A 15,753-nucleotide genomic window follows, 5' to 3' on the forward strand; every position below is an offset into this window, starting at 1 on the left:
AGCTCTTGATAAATAACAGGTTTTATTATTAAAAGGTAAAAGCTGGACTTCCCTGGTGGTCCAGTGGTTAGGAATCTTCCTTGTAAGGCAGGGGACACGGGTTCAATCCCTGGTCGGGGAACTAAGATCCCACATTCCTTGGAGCAACTAAGCCCCCACGCCGCAACTAGAGAGTCTGTGAACCACAATGAAAGATCCCGCATGATACAACGAACATGCTGCAACTAAGACCCAACACAGCCAAAAGAAAAAAAAAAGACAGGGCACCAAATCCTTACAGCTTCCCTGGTAGAACTTCTTATGCTGCAAGGAACAGAGAACCTATCTCAAACTGGCTCAAACCACTTGGAGCTATTTCAACTTCTGCAACTGAAAAGGGCTGAGATAGGATTGATTCAGGTGATGATTACATTCAAGGAATGTCACAAGGGCCAGCTCTTCCCCATCCCTGCAGGGACCACAAGCCTCACATCTTAACAGGATGCCATCCAGAGGAAGGGAGGTCCTTTGTCCACTAACTTCCATTGAAGAGAGGTGGAGAAGAAGTGAGAGGCTCTTCTCTTTCCAAACTCTGCACATGGATCAAATTTCACTGGCTCTCTTTACATTGTTGTTGTCGTTCATTCACTAAGTCATGTCTGACTCTTTGTGACCCCATGGACTGCAGCATGCCAGGTTTCCCTGTCCTTCACTATCTTCCAGAGTTTGCTCAAAGTCATGTCCACTGAGTCGGTGATGCCATCCAACCATATCCTCTGTTGCCCCCTTCTCCTCCCACCTCAGTCTTTCCCAGCATCGGGTCTTTTCTCTTTACATAGCCAGGGGATAAGACATACTGATCGCCTGCAGAGGATCAAGGCCCATCCCTGGATGTGGGTGGCAGGATCACGATGCCAACCAAACCACATTTGAAGGAGTTATTTTATCAGAAGTAAAGCGAGTGGATGCTGAGTTGCAAAAACAGCATCAGTCTAGTACAGTCCACACCCTTTAACTACTCAATAGCCACACTCACCTATATCCCCATAAACATATCTTCAAAAATACCCACTCTCTACATAAACACAAGCAACCTCTTTTCCTCAAAGGATGAGCCACAGTTTCACCCAGTCTGGCTCTCTGGAACAGAACCTCGCAAATGAAGCTCTTTTGGTCCTATGAGGTCTAGTGAGGCAAAGTGGTTATGTTTAACCACTGTTGTGCACTCCGTAAACTGTAAAGGAGAGAGAACAGAGTAATCACAGTGAAAAGTCCCATTTGGAAAAGAAAAGAACAAGAAGCAACTCTCAGTGGTCTCAATATAACCCATGTCATATTGCACATGGACCACATGGACATCCTGCCCTGGCAGCAAGTGTGTCTCTGCCCCAGCTCTGCCCCGTGGAAGGCTCCCCCTTGCCCTTGCCCTCTGTGGCTCCTGCTTGTCACTTTGGAAAAGCTTCTTCTGTGAATTGTTCTTCATGGGCCATATGATGTGTGCATATGAAGGATGTCCCTTTGGGAGACTGCACTGTTTTAGCAGTTCTCTTCCTGTGATGTGAATTTGGGGGCCTGGAAATCCTTCTCACAGACCATTGTGGGACAAGTTTGAGGTTTCTTTGGCAAAATGATGCCCTTAAAAAGTTAATGGTCTGAAAACTATAAGACTCTGATGAAAGAAATTGAAGATGACATAAACAGATGTATGGATGTGAGAGTTGGACCATAAAGAAAGTTGAGTGCTGAAGAATTGATGCCTTTGAACTGTGGTGTTGGAGAAGACTCTTGAGAGTCCCTTGGACTGCAAGGAGATCCAACCAGTCCATCCTAAAGGAGATCAGTCCTGGGTGTTCATTGGAAGGACTGATGCTGAAGCTGAAACTCTAATACTTTGGCCACCTGATGCAAAGAACTGACTCACTGGAAAAGACCCTGATGCTAGGAAAGATTGAAGGCAGGAGGAGAGGGGGATGACAGAAGATGAGATGGTTGGATGGCATCACTGACTCGATGGACATGAGTTTGAGCAATCTCCAGGAGTTGCTGATGGACAGGGAAGCCTGGTGTGCTGCAGTCCATGAGGTCGCAAAGAGTCAGACACAACTGAGTGAACTGAACTAACCCACGGCAATCTATAGATTCAATACAATATCTGTCAAGTTACCAGTGGCATGTTATGTTTTATTCTAAAATATTTATCAGTATTTCTTTTACATTTAGATTTGTTAAGTCATATGAATAAATTTTTCTGTATTATATGAGGTAGGAATTTGAGATTCATTTTTTTTTCTATATGCTTAGCCCATTGAAAATGAATTAGATTGCAAATTTGGCCTAATCCAAACTCTAACTCCTTTCTGAACTATTCTCACAGAATCCTAGTTAAAATGAACCAATTAATGAATCATTTAAAATGAATTGGAGGAATCTTTTTTTTTTTTTGCACATCTCATATTTGCTAGTTTAGCTAAGTTAGTAAGGGAAGACCCTTCAGAACTGACAGGTTTCAGCTCGGATCTGATAAATGAAAGGATGCCAGCCATGAGCAGAGCTGGGGAAGAAAATTCCAGGAAGAAGAAGCAAGTTGGTAGGTAAAACTTGATACATGCAAGGAATGACGGGGAAGCCAGTGGGGCTGAAGTGTGATGCTGCAGAGAACCGCAGGGGCTCACTCTCTCAAATGTGAGGTCAAAGGAAAGAGAAGCAGCCTGCAGTCATCCTGAGACAATGGAGTGATGCCTGAGGTTCTGAGGGAAGCTCTCTGTGTCTAGAATGAGAGCGCAGGGACCTCCCTGGGGGTCCAGTGGCTAAGACTCCTCACTCCCGATGCAGGGTCCTGGGTTCCATTCCTGGTCAGGGATCTAGATCCCACATGCCGCAACTAAGCGTTCACAAGCTGCAGCTAAACATCCCACGTGCTGCAACTAAGACCCAGCGCAGCCAAATAAAAAAGAAAGAAAGGAAAAACGATTGAGGGCACAATGAAAATATTTCAGGCTCACGAGAACTCAGAAATCTTACCTGTAGAGTGAGTGTTCTTGGGATCTTTATACCACAGTCTACTCCAACAAGCCAAAGACAAGAGGACAACAGGGCCGACCCAGGAAGACCACGTGGACCACACCACTGTGACGGCAGTGTGATTTCCCTGGAGAACACTCTGCAGGCCCCAGACGCTTTGGAAGAGGTTTGTGAGGATTTTCAGCTTCCGCCTGTCCTCCTTCCCACCCGTGTGCCACAGTGTTGCTCAAGCAAACTTGATCGAGTTTTAACATCTATCCGTTTAAACATCCTCCATTTGTTCCCCATAAGTTTCAGAATAAAATCCAACTTTCAGTGTGATAGGAAAGCCCCTTATTATTGACCCCTGCCCATCACTCATACTCTGGATGGCTGCTCATGCCCTCTGCTCCAGGCATCGATCATCCACAGACTTCTTACAGCTCTCTGCCACCTTGGAGCCTTCATACCTGCTCCTCTGTCCCTGCAAGGAAACCCTTCTTCCCCTCCTTTCCCTGATTGATTCTTCCTTGTTTTTCAAACCTTAGTATCTTGGGGGGAACTTCCTTGACCACCTTGTGTTCCCCTCCTCCCACCACGGGTTCAAGCCCCCTTGGTTTTACCCCCAGGATTTCTGTGTTACTCAACCTCTAGTACCAATCTGCCTATTGGATTTTTTGTTTATTTACTCTTCTCCTCACTAGATGATAATCTCCTTGAGAGTAGGAGATTATTTTAATCATTGCAGAAGTTTCTCTAATGGCTTCTCTATAGTCAGCCTGCTTAGGTTAAAATTTCTGCTGCAAGACATCAAGAACAGACTTATGGACAGGGGTGGGGAGGAGGAAGGAGAGGGTGGGATGAATGGAGAGAGCAGCATGGAAACATATCCCTTCTCCAGGGGATCTGCCCAACCCAGGGATCGAACCCAGGTCTCCCACATTGCAGGCAGATTCTTTACCAGCTGAGTCACAAGGGAAGCCCAAGAATACTGGAATGGGTAGCCTATCCCTTCTCCAGCAGATCTTCTGACCCAGGAATTGAACCAGGGTCTCCTGCATTACAGGCAGATTCTTTACCAACTGAGCTATGAGGGAAACCCCAACATATACGCTACTGTTTGTCAAATAGAGAGCCAATGGGAATTTTCAGTATGACTCCAGGAACTCAAATGAGGCTCTGTAACAACCTAGAGGGGCGAGAAGGGGTGGGAGGTGGGAGGGAGGTTCAAGAGAGAGGGGACAGATGTATGCCTATGGCTGATTCATGTTGATGTATAGCAAAAACCAACACAATACTGTAAATCGATCATCCTTCCATTAAAAATAAAGTAAAAAGATTCCTATGGCATCACTTGCTGTGTTGTTTTGGGAACTTTGAGTCTCAGTTTCCTCACTTGCCAATAGAGTGGTATCTTTATCTGTAGCACCTGGCAAACAGGAGGTGCTCAGTAGGGTGTGCGGAATGAATCCAGACAGATGGGCAGCGTTCCAGGGTGGGCACCTCTCGGCAGGGGAGGAAGGGTGACTCATTCCAGTCAATCTTGATTCCTCCCCTCCCTCCCAAGGAGGAGGGCCCAGCTTCCTCTCAAGGACCGTTATGCCTTGTGAGGACTGTGAGGAAAATCTGAAAAATGCAGGCTCTGTTCTTGTTCACCCTTATCCATGAGTTGACCTAAGGAATTCAGGATATTTCAGAGAGCAGAAATTTCCCAAACGTGTCACTGACCATTCTTTAGAGGCTGTCTAGATATGGTGTTACTTTGGGATTCGAATTTCCAAGATGTGGATGTCTTAACGAGAGGCTGCTGGGAGGAAGTGAAGGAATCATGTACCCATTCTGCAGATGGTAAAACCTCACATCGTTTTCAAACACCTCAGAGCCCATGAACTCACATAAGTTGTCAGGAATCTACTGAGAAGAGGTCCCTGGCCCCCAGGTTTCCCCTCTCCTCCAGCTAAATGATTCTTCTCTTTTTGTTCTTATGGTGGAGGCAACGTCCCCATGGGGCCTTTCTACTTTGAATGAGTTTCTAGAAGCAAGAAAGAGAGTTGACCCTTCTCAGTGTAGTCACAAGATATGAAGCAGAGTCAAGAATGGAGTGCATGGACTTCCCTGCCGATCCAGTGGCTAAGACTCTGGGCCCCCTGGTTTAGGGAGCTAGACCCCACATGCTACAACTAAGAGCTCACATGCTGCAACTAAAGCTTCCACATGCCACAACTAAGGCAGCAAAAAGAAAAAAAAAAGATTGTGAATTGGTCCATGAACATTCACATGAAGATTATTCACAACAGTCCCAAAGTAGAAATCACCAGGATACCCATCAATGAATGAATGAACAGATAAATAAAAGCAGAAAAAGCAATGAAGTACTGACCCATGCCACAACATGGAGGAAGCTTGAGGGCCTCACGCTAAGTGAAAGAAACCAGACACAAAAGACTACATGCTATATGATTCCCTTCATGTGAAATGTCCAGAGTAGGTTAATTTGTAGAGACAGAAAGTAGGTTAATGATTGCTTAGGCCTGGGGGAAGGGGTGGACGTTGGGAGCAATAACAAGTGGCTGCTAATAGGTAGGGGGGGTTCTTTGGGAGGTGGTGAAAATGTTCTAATATTGATTCTAGTGATGGTCGCACAACTCTGTGAATAGACTGAAAACCATTGAATGAATTAAATATGTGAACTATATCTTAATAAGTGAAAGTGTTAGTCACTCAGTCTTGTCTGACTCTTTGCAACCCCATGGACTGTAGCCCACCAGGCTCCTCTATCCATGGAATTCTTTAGGCAAGAACACTGGAGTGGGTTGCCATTCCCTTCTCCAGGGAATCTTCCCGACCCAGAGATGGAACCCAGGTCTCCTGCACTGCAGGCAGATTCTTTACCGTCTGAGCCACCAGGAAAGTCTGTATCTCAGTAAAGCTGTTAAAAAGATGTAGATCTAGGGAAAAGAAACGAATGGCTTCTGTCACCTATGTGCTCTTGCATGTATCTACTCCTGCAAGCAGTCATCTTGTAGGGAAAGAAACAAGATCCTAACAGTGGGTTTGAGACAGATTTCTGACCATCAGTTCTTCTTCTCCCCACTCAGCAGAGAACAGTCAAGTATCAGAGTGGGCTGCAGCTGGGTAGCCTTAACATTCACTTTTGCATTCTGAGTTTCTCCATTTTCTTCCTTCTTTCCTCTTCTCTTCAGGGACCCCATTGTCATGCCAGGGGACCAGGTGGACCACAGCTTGGATTACAGAACTGGGACAGCCAGTCTGTCTGGAAAGGGCATTGAGTACAACACTGATTCAGGGAACTTCAAGTGCATATGGATTCAAGATGGTCCTTCAGCTGTTCTCTATGCAAGATGCTGTAAAGATGGTCCCCGCCTGTAGAAAGCCTGTGTTCAAGTGGGGAGATTGGCCAGTTCGTGTCAAAAAAGAGCTCAGAATGCAGGTAAAATTCCTGCTTCTTCTCGATGGAATATTAAACTTGAGGCCGCCCATGGGGGGTCAGTTATGGCCAGGAGGAACAGCACTAATCTTTTCATGTTTGTCACCAAATTTTGTTCAACATGGAAAACTTGCTTTTCTTACAAACAAACACTGTTTTCGGTCAAACTGAGCACTGAGATTGTGCAGCTCAAAGCTATCTTGGTCCAACTTACTTTAAAAGCTAGGAGACATAGGGGAAAGTGGCATTCAAGCCGAGGAAAGCCACAAAGTATTCCAAACTGCTGGAGTATTCCAGAAGTTTGCTTTGATTCCATAAGAGGTATGACAGGGCAGGAACAGCTGGATGCGTGCAATGATGTGGGGCAAACCAGGGAGTTGGGTTAACCATTAGGGCTTTGGACCCTGAAGACTGTGTCACACTATAGATGTTGAGATTGTGTTGTAATAATTGCTGACTTGCTTCATGTTGCTTTCATATCCCTTCAAGTATGCCAGCCAAAATTCTAGTATTTGACATAGCTGAGAGGGCCAGTGATTATTTACTTATTTCCTAAAGTCCCTTCTGATTAAGATTGCTGGGTAAAATACAGGCAGGGCTTCCCTGGTGGATCAGACAATAAAGGATAAGCCTGCAATGCAGGACACCTGGGTTCAATCCCTGGGTTGGGAAGATCCTCTGGAGAAAGGAATGACAACCCACTTCAATCTTCTGGCCTGAAAATCCTATGTGTGGGGTGTTTTTTGCCTTTTAAACCTGATTGTTCTTATTTTTTAACGTTTCATTTTGCACTGGAATATAGCCGAATAATAGCGCTTCCCCGGTGGCTCAAATGATAAAGAATCCACCTGGAATGCAGGAGACCTGGGTTCGGAGAAAGGAATGGCTACCCACTTCAATATTCTTGCCTGAAAATCCCAGCCTGTGGAGTCACAAAAAGTTGACAGCTGAGCAACTAACACTTAAATTAAAGGCAATCCAGTTAAATTTGAATTTCAGAGAAACTAGTTTTTTAGTGTGTGTCCCATGAAATATTTGTTGATCTGAAATTCAAGTTTAACTGGGAGTCTTCTATTTTTATCTGCTAAATCTGGCAACCTTACCTCCGATTCTCTTCTAGTCACCACAAAAAAGATAAATGCAGCCCCACTTCAGGGCTAATATTTTGTGATGTGCACCATCTAGTGGTTACACGAACAAAGAGAAAACCAGGAGCCGGTCTCTTGAGAAACAACTTGAAAACTGAGAACCAGAAAGCTGAAAAGAAACAAGTAGGCTTTAATTTTTAAAACTCTTAAAGAAGTTTTTCTTTACTTACTTCTTTGGGTGTGGTGTCTGTGATCAGGTCAACCCCTTAAAATGTCCAGCAAATGTCTGAAATCCTTTAAATTGGCCAGTGTTTAAAGAGCAACCCTTGCTGGGCTGAGGCCCTGGGCTCTGCTGTTAACACCTAAAAGCAAATACACAGCCTTGTCCTGGTCGGTTGTGGTTCCCAGCGTTCCTGGTGATGCTTTACAATAAGCATGTGGCATCCAGCCATATCCATCAAGTACAGTAAATGTCAGGCTGGTACAATTTTATTAAACCTAACCAGGCCTGCATGAAGGCTCGAGGAAGCAAATATTTCCTGTTTACTGTTTTACCAAGAGGGTATAGGGTAAGTGCCAAAGGGAATTAGTCCCTTCTGATGGGCCTCTAGCAGCACACTGCTATCACTTGGGGTTTTTTTTTGCCTTTTAAACCTAATTTAAAAAATTTTTTTTAGCTTTTTATTTTGTATTAGGATATAGCTGATTAAGAGGGCTTCCCTGGTGGCTCAGATAATAAAGAATCCACCTGGAATGCAGGAGACCTGGGTTCGATACCCTGGGTTGAGAAGATCCACTGGAGAAAGGAATGGCTACCCACTCTAGTAGTCACACCTCAAGAACTCCATGGACAGAGGAGCCCAGCAGGTTACAGTCCATGGGGTCACAAAGAGTTGGACATGACTGAACATGCGTGCACGCATAGTCAATTAATAGTGTCAACTTAAGAAATAGTCACAACCTAGAAGCTAAGAGCTACATTTTATTTGGTGGGAATTTTTAGGACTTCGAGCCTGGGAGACAGCATCTCAAGTGACCCTGAGACAACTGTTCTAAGGAGGAGGCGGTGGGGAGGAGTCAGATTATATAGAAGTTTGCAATGGGAGGGGAGGAGGGTGCTGGATAGGTGGGGAGGAGGAGGGGGTGTGGGAGGGCAGCTAGTCTGAACAGCAAAATATTATTGTTAAGGAAAACCAGATATCTCAAGTTAAGGAATTTAGGTCTTTTCTGTGTATGGGAAGATGGCCAGAGTCTGGGCTTACTGAAACTGTGTCTTTCATATGCATCTCAGCTATCTGGGGCCAGTATCCAGCGCGTTCACATCCCCTAAGCTCCTTAGTGCTCACCATAGGGAGTGGCTGCAGCTCTAAGTCGATAGCAGGCGTTGTTCTTTCTGGTTGCCCTCTGAGCTCAGAAATTCACTTTTGGAGAGCCGGAATTGCTGATGCCTGTGACATCCTCATTTATTGACTTGGCAGGAAATCCTCCATTTCTCTACAGTGTTGTGATGGTTTCAGATGGACAACTCAGCCGAAATATACATGTATCCATCCTCACCTGGTGGCCCTAGTCGATCCCTAGGGATCAACGAGGGTTCGATCCCTGGGTTGAGAAGAGCCCCTGGAGGAGGAAGTGGCAACCCACTCCAGTATTCTTGCCTGGAGAACCCCATGGACAGAGGAGCCTGGCGGGCTGCAGTCCACGGGGTCGCAAAGAGTCGGACATGACTGAGCGACTTAGCATTCTCGCCTGGGGTGTTGTTGAAAGTCCCAGTGCCTGTGCCTCCCCCCTTCAGCCTCTGTCTTTCCCTTCTCTTCCCTTGCCCCTCCTTTTCTTCTCTTTTTCTCCTGTTTAAATCATGTGAGTTTACACATCCGCGTGGGATTACTCTAAAGGCAAAGCTGACAACAGTAAGAGATGGTCAGATTTCTGAAAACTGAAATCAGATTTCACCCTCGAACTTGAGATATTTTACGGACAAAACCTCAGCATACTCACTGAGGCCCTCCCTGTGTTTCTTTGCTTTACAGACCAGGCTTAAAGGTAAAGTTGCTTCCCTGCCACCAATTCAGTGTCTGTGGTTCTGTGATTTCATCACAAATACTCCTTACGAAATGATATAGAAACTCCACTGGCAGTTTAGCCTGGGAGAAAATTCCAGATCTCAATTTGTTCTTTGAATAGGTATTAGAATAAACTGGAGGGGGAGGAAGAATTTGGGGGATGGAAATTTAATTTCATAATATCCTCCAAATGGACAAGGTGTCTCTATCATTATAACAATTTTAACAGTGAAAACTAATACCTGCAATTTTTGATGGTCCCTTATTGATCAGAATGCTTTGCACACACACTATCCTCTTTAACTCTCAGAGTAACCCTAGGTGGCTGGGGACTATATCCCCATATTGCATGCGTGTGTGCTAAGTCGCTTCAGTCATGTCTGACTCTTTGTGACCCTGTGGACGGTAGCCTGCCAGGCTCCTCTGTTCATGGGATTCTCTAGGCAAGAATACTGGAGTGGGTTGCTGTGCCCTTCTCCAGAGGATCTTCCTGACCCATGGATTGAACTTGCATCTCTTACATCTCCTGCATTGATAGATGGGTTCCCCGGTAACTCAGCTGGTAAAAAAAAAAAATCCACCTGTAATGCAGGAGACCCTGGTTCGATTCCTGGGTTGGGAAGATCTTCTGGAGAAGGGATAGGCTACCCACTCGTGTTCTTGGGCTTCCTGTGTGGCTCAGCTGGTGAAGAATCTGCCTGCAATGTGGGAGATCTGGGTTAGATCCCTGGGTTGGGAAGATTCCCTGGAGAAGGGAACGGCTACCCACTCCAGTATTCTGGACTGGAGAATTCCATGGACTGTGTAATCCATGGGGTCGCAAAGAGTCGGACACGACTGAGCGACTTTCACCTTACCACTAGCGCCACCTGGGAAGCCCATATTATGCACAAGCAAACTGAGGCTCAGGACTGGTGTAAATATTTCCTGCAAGGACACAGCTAGTGAGCGGCACAGCTGTTTTTCACACCCAGCGTTCTCTGACTGCAAATCCTGGGTTCTTCCTGCTCTGCTATTCTGCCAAGACTACAATGCATAGTTCTGCAGATTCCTTTGCCTTCTGGCTCAGGCTTGTGATGGAGAGCTCTCTGCCAAGTCACTCACATGTCAATGACACTCCATTGCCAGCCACAGCCGCCCAGTATGTTAAGGCTCTTGAAACCAGATTTTCAAAAATATTCACTTCCTTCTGGCTGGCTCAAGGAAGCCAAAAGGCAGTTTTCAGTTTTTATGACACTTACCTTTGGGTAGCTGAGTCACCTTGGGGAGTCTTTTTGGGGCTTTGGTGAGGATATTAAATAAAGGCTGTCTCTAAGGATCTGTGGAGCCTTCCTTGGAAAAAGAAACAGGTAACAACCATTTGTGAAAGGAATAGTGGAGATATACCAACCCAGAAACTGTGTTGCAGAATCAATTCATTCCTCCTATTTGATGGCCCCTCATGCTGAAATGTCACCTCCTCTGGGAAGCCCTCTGGGATCTGCCTCTGTCCCAGGCCCATGTCCTGCTCACCCCACTGCCATTGACACTGGCCTCTGCTCTCCTTCTCAGCACACAGCAATCAGAAGGGGGAGTATGTACATCTACATCTGTTTCTTTGAGCCGGGCTGGTCTAGACTGGTGCAGGCTTCCAGAGTGAATCTGTGGGTGTCCAGAGGAAGGGGTCCCAAGGAGTAGGCATCAGTGGTGGGCTGGAAGGAGGCACTTTTGCCAAACTTTGCTTGGTGGTTCAGGGTCACATGGATTAGTCACTGGGAAGGGTTTTGAAAGTCTTTACAGTGTCCTGGTACAGGCAACCTTGTCTATGTCACAGCCTGTGGTTTTTCAGAGCACACTAGATTTTCCTAAGCACCTTTAGCCTCTCCTCTGTGATCTGTCACAGGACTTAACACACTTAATCTTTCATTCAGCAAGTATTTCTTGAGAGCTTGTTAGGGCCCAGGCACTGTGCTGGGTGCTGGGATCAGTGATAAACAAATCTGGACGCCCCCGTGGTCCAGTGGTTAAGACTCAGCACTCTCAGTGTAGGGAGCACAGATTTGATCCCTGGTCATGGAACTAAGATCCAGCATGCCACAGGGCACAGCCAAATAATAATAATAATATAACCATCAGGGCTCCTGTCCCATGAAGCTTACTGACACGGGGAAGGCTTACAATCACACGGACTGAAATGTCTCCCACAGAACAGCAAGAGGTCCTTGAAGAAACAGACTAAGTTGTATCTACTTTTTAGCATTTTCATTTTATGTTTCAGTTTATTATGTAGTTCATACATCATAAAGTGTACCCTTTTAAAGTGGACAGTTCAGTGGTTTTAGTATATTCACAAGGTTGTACAACCATCACCACTATCTAATAGCAGATTGTTTTCATCAGCCCCGCAATAAACCCATGCCCATTAGCAATCACTGGTCACCCTCCCTGCCCCCAATCTCTGGAAACCATTAATCTGCTTCCTGTCCTCTGGGTTTGCCTTTTCTAGACATTTCATGTAAATGAGATCATGCAATAATGTGGTCTTCTGTGACTGACTTCTTTCACTTGGTATAATATTTCCAAGGTTCATCCATGTTGCATCAGGGCTCCATTCATTTTTACGGCCAGTATTATCCCACTTTGAATATTCCATCTTCTATTCGTGCAGCCGTTGGTGGCTCAGTTCAGTTCAGTCACTCAGTCGTGTCTGACTCTGCAACTCCAGGGACTACAGCGTGCCAGGCTTCCCTGTCCATTACCAATTCCCAGAGCTTGTTCAAACTCATGTCCATTGAGTCAGTGATGCCATCCAACCATCTCATCCTCAGTTGTCTTTGGTCTTCAGTCTCCCCCAGCATCAGGGTCTTTTCCAATGAGTCAGTTCTTTGCATCAAGTGGCCAAAGTATCGGAGTTTCAGCTTTAGCATCAGTCCTTAAAATAAATATTCAGGGTTGATTTCCTTTAGGAATGACTGGTTTGATCTCATTTCAGTCCAAGGGACTCTCAAGAGTCTTCTCCAACACCACAGTTCATGGGTGGCTAGACTATTACTTAAAAAAAATCCATTTACATTTAATGTAATTGTTCAGAAGGTAGGATTTATGTGTGCCAACTTGCTGTTTAATTTCTATCTGTCATACCTTTTTTGGTGTCATGCTGCATGTGGGCTCTTAGTTCCCTGACCAAGGGTTGAACCCATGTCTCCTGCACTGGCAGGCAGGTTCTTCTCCACTGAGCCACCTGGAAAGCCGCGGGAATACCAACTCTTAGCCCCTGGACTGCCGGGGGGCCCGGTGACAGCTGCCTGTGAAGTCTGTGCCTTCCTGCTCCCTCTCACCCTGTCCTCTTGCTGTCTCTCTCCTCTCTCCTTACCTCCCCGTTCCTGTTTTCTTCTCTCAGATGCTTGTTACTCCACATATTATGAGCCCTGTGATTAAACATCTCATAAAGGTTCCAATCGGAGGGACCATTTAAAAATTTTTAAGTAAATGCTTTAAGATAGTTTTAGGTGTGTAGAAAGGCTGCAGAGATAGTAGAGAATTCACACACACCCATCCCCCAGTTTTCCCCACTGTTAGCATCTTACCTACTGTGGAACATTTGTTCCAACTAAGGAGTCAGCGTTGTTACCTTCAGTTCAGTTCAGTTCAGTCGCTCAGTCGTGTCCGACTCTTTGCGACCCCATGAATCGCTGCACGCTAGGCCTCCCTGTCCATCACTAACTCCCGGAGTTTACTCAAACTCATGCCCATAGAGCCAGTGATGCCATCCAGCCTTACTATTGACTAACTATTGACTAAACTCTGCACTCAGAATCTGAATCTGCATTCAGATTTCACTATCTTTTCCCTAATGGCCATTTCCTGTCTTAGGATCCCACCCAGGACACCTCACTGCATTTAATTATCGTTGTCTCATTCGACTCCGCTGTCTGTGACGGTATCCCTGTTTCTGATGACCTGGATGGCTTTGAGGACTGGGACCATTCTTGGTGGAATGGCCCTACACTGGGGTTTATCAGATGTTGTTCTCATGGTTAGGCGGGGGATTATGGGTTGGGGGCAGGGGGATGACCACTGAGGTGACATAAATTGCTGAAAAGCCCTGGAACCAAGAAAGGAGACCAGATTTTTCAGAATGATTCAGAAAAATCAGGGAAACTTGACTTTGAACACCTTCACATGGTAAAAGTGCTGTGTGGAAGGATTGCCTGATCTTTTTTCCAAAGATAGGCTGCCTGTCCTCAGGGTGACGAAGAAGTGAGTTTTTATCTGACATGTAAACGCGGCATGACACATGCTCTCTCTTTCTCTGGGTGGCTTTACACTGTGACCTTAGGTGAGTCGAGCCCTCTTTCTTGGTGTCTGTAGGATTGGGAAGTTGAGACACACGAAAACTCCAGGGCCTCTTCCCACTGCGACAGTTTATACTCTGAGAGATGGCCCATCAGTCCCTGCAACATCCAAGCAATTTCCAAAATGTGGCTTCCCGTTCTTTCATGTCAGTCCCAGGCAGCTGTATTCAGTTGTATCTTGTTCCCAAAGGACACTGCTGCTGCTAAGTCACTTCAGTCATGTCCGACTCTGTGCGACCCCACAGACGGCAGCCCACCAGGCTCCCCCGTCCCTGGGATTCTCATAAGCCCACCCCAATCCTATTTTTTAAATTTTATTTGCTGATTCCGGTATCCATTCACTTCTGTCTGGCCGCATGGGGCCTTCACTGCTGTGCTCGCTTCTCTCCGACTGTGGCGAGCGGCGGCTCCTTTCTAGTTGGGGCGCCTGGCCTCCCCTCACATGGCTTCTCTTGTTGTGGAACCCAGGCTCTAGGCACATGGGCTCAGTAAGTGTGGCTCGCGGGCTTAGCTGCTCTGTGGCATGCGGGATCCTCCCAGCCCAGGGATCGAACCCGTGTCCCCTGAGCTGAAAGACAGACCCTCAACCACTGAACGGCCAGTGAAGCCCCCAGTTCCATTTTTAAAATGTTTCTTGCAGATCAGCACACTGAGAGAAACCAACCCAGCCCTTGGCCCCCAAGCCACACTGAGGGGCCCGGCAATCGTCCCAGAGCAGCAGTGCCCGCAGGGGCCCCCACGCTGGTCTCCCTGCTCTCCTGCTGACACAGCATGAGGCCCAGAGGAGGGTCACAGGCACATCCACACGCTGCACGATGCTGGACGCTCTTCACCCCAAGGGGCTGTTTTGGTTCAGCAGCTCCCGGGGCTCAAATAAGTTAATCACTGATGATGGGAAATTAATTTGTAACTGCACGGCAGACAAGATAGTTCAGGCTCCGGTGGGGCGGCACTGGACTGTGACGTGGTCATGTCTCAGAAGCTTGGCATGGAGGCTGAGAACTTCGGATCCACACTGCTTCCTAGAAGCCACCCCCCATCCCTCCAAAGGGAGGGGTGATGTGCCGAAGACTCTCCCTTCCTCTCCGCAGCGTGTGCGCTGGCCTTAGAAAACCTGTCCATGCAACGGCCAGGCTCGGTAGCAAAGTTCAGCTTATTTTTTTAAGGTATTTATTTTTACAGGTATTTGATCCATCAGTTAAATACGTCTTTATGACATCTTTTTTTTTAATATTATTTGGCTGCGCTGGGTGGCAGCATTGTGGTCTTCATTGCGGCCCGGGGTTCTTTAGTTGATCTTTAGCTACGCCGCGTGAACCCTTTAGTTGTGGCATGTGGGATCTAGTTCCCGGACCAGGGATTGAACCTAGGGCCCCTGCGTTGGGAACAGAGAGTGTTAGTCACTGGACTACCAGGGAGTCCCGAAAAGTCCAGTTTGAAAAACCCAGATAATGGGGAGTGTCTGCTTACCAACCCAGCCAAGGCCTGTGGACCAAACCTTGTGGGAAGGGAGGAGCGGAGGGGATGAGTAAGGAGAGAGGAGGCGATGGAAGAATGTAGAAGGATGGATGGGACCTCAGGGTGGGAGGTGGGGGGGTAATGAGAGATGTTTCCTACAGCCTGAAGCCCCCAGCTTGTGGATCGCAATCACTGCAGGCAAGCCAGGTCATTGAGGGTCTGCTCTTCCATCCCAAGAGCATCCCCTCTGTCATTCCCAACCTTAGCTCCCACCCCACCCCCCATTCTGGGCCCAGGAAAGACAACGCGAGTCATGACATGCAGGTGCTCTGGGGCCTGACACTTGTGCTCCAAACATCACTTCTATATCAAGTAAAATGACC

The sequence above is a fragment of the Odocoileus virginianus genome, chromosome 17 (assembly GCF_023699985.2).
Source record: "Odocoileus virginianus isolate 20LAN1187 ecotype Illinois chromosome 17, Ovbor_1.2, whole genome shotgun sequence".
Taxonomy (NCBI): Eukaryota; Metazoa; Chordata; class Mammalia; order Artiodactyla; family Cervidae; genus Odocoileus; species Odocoileus virginianus.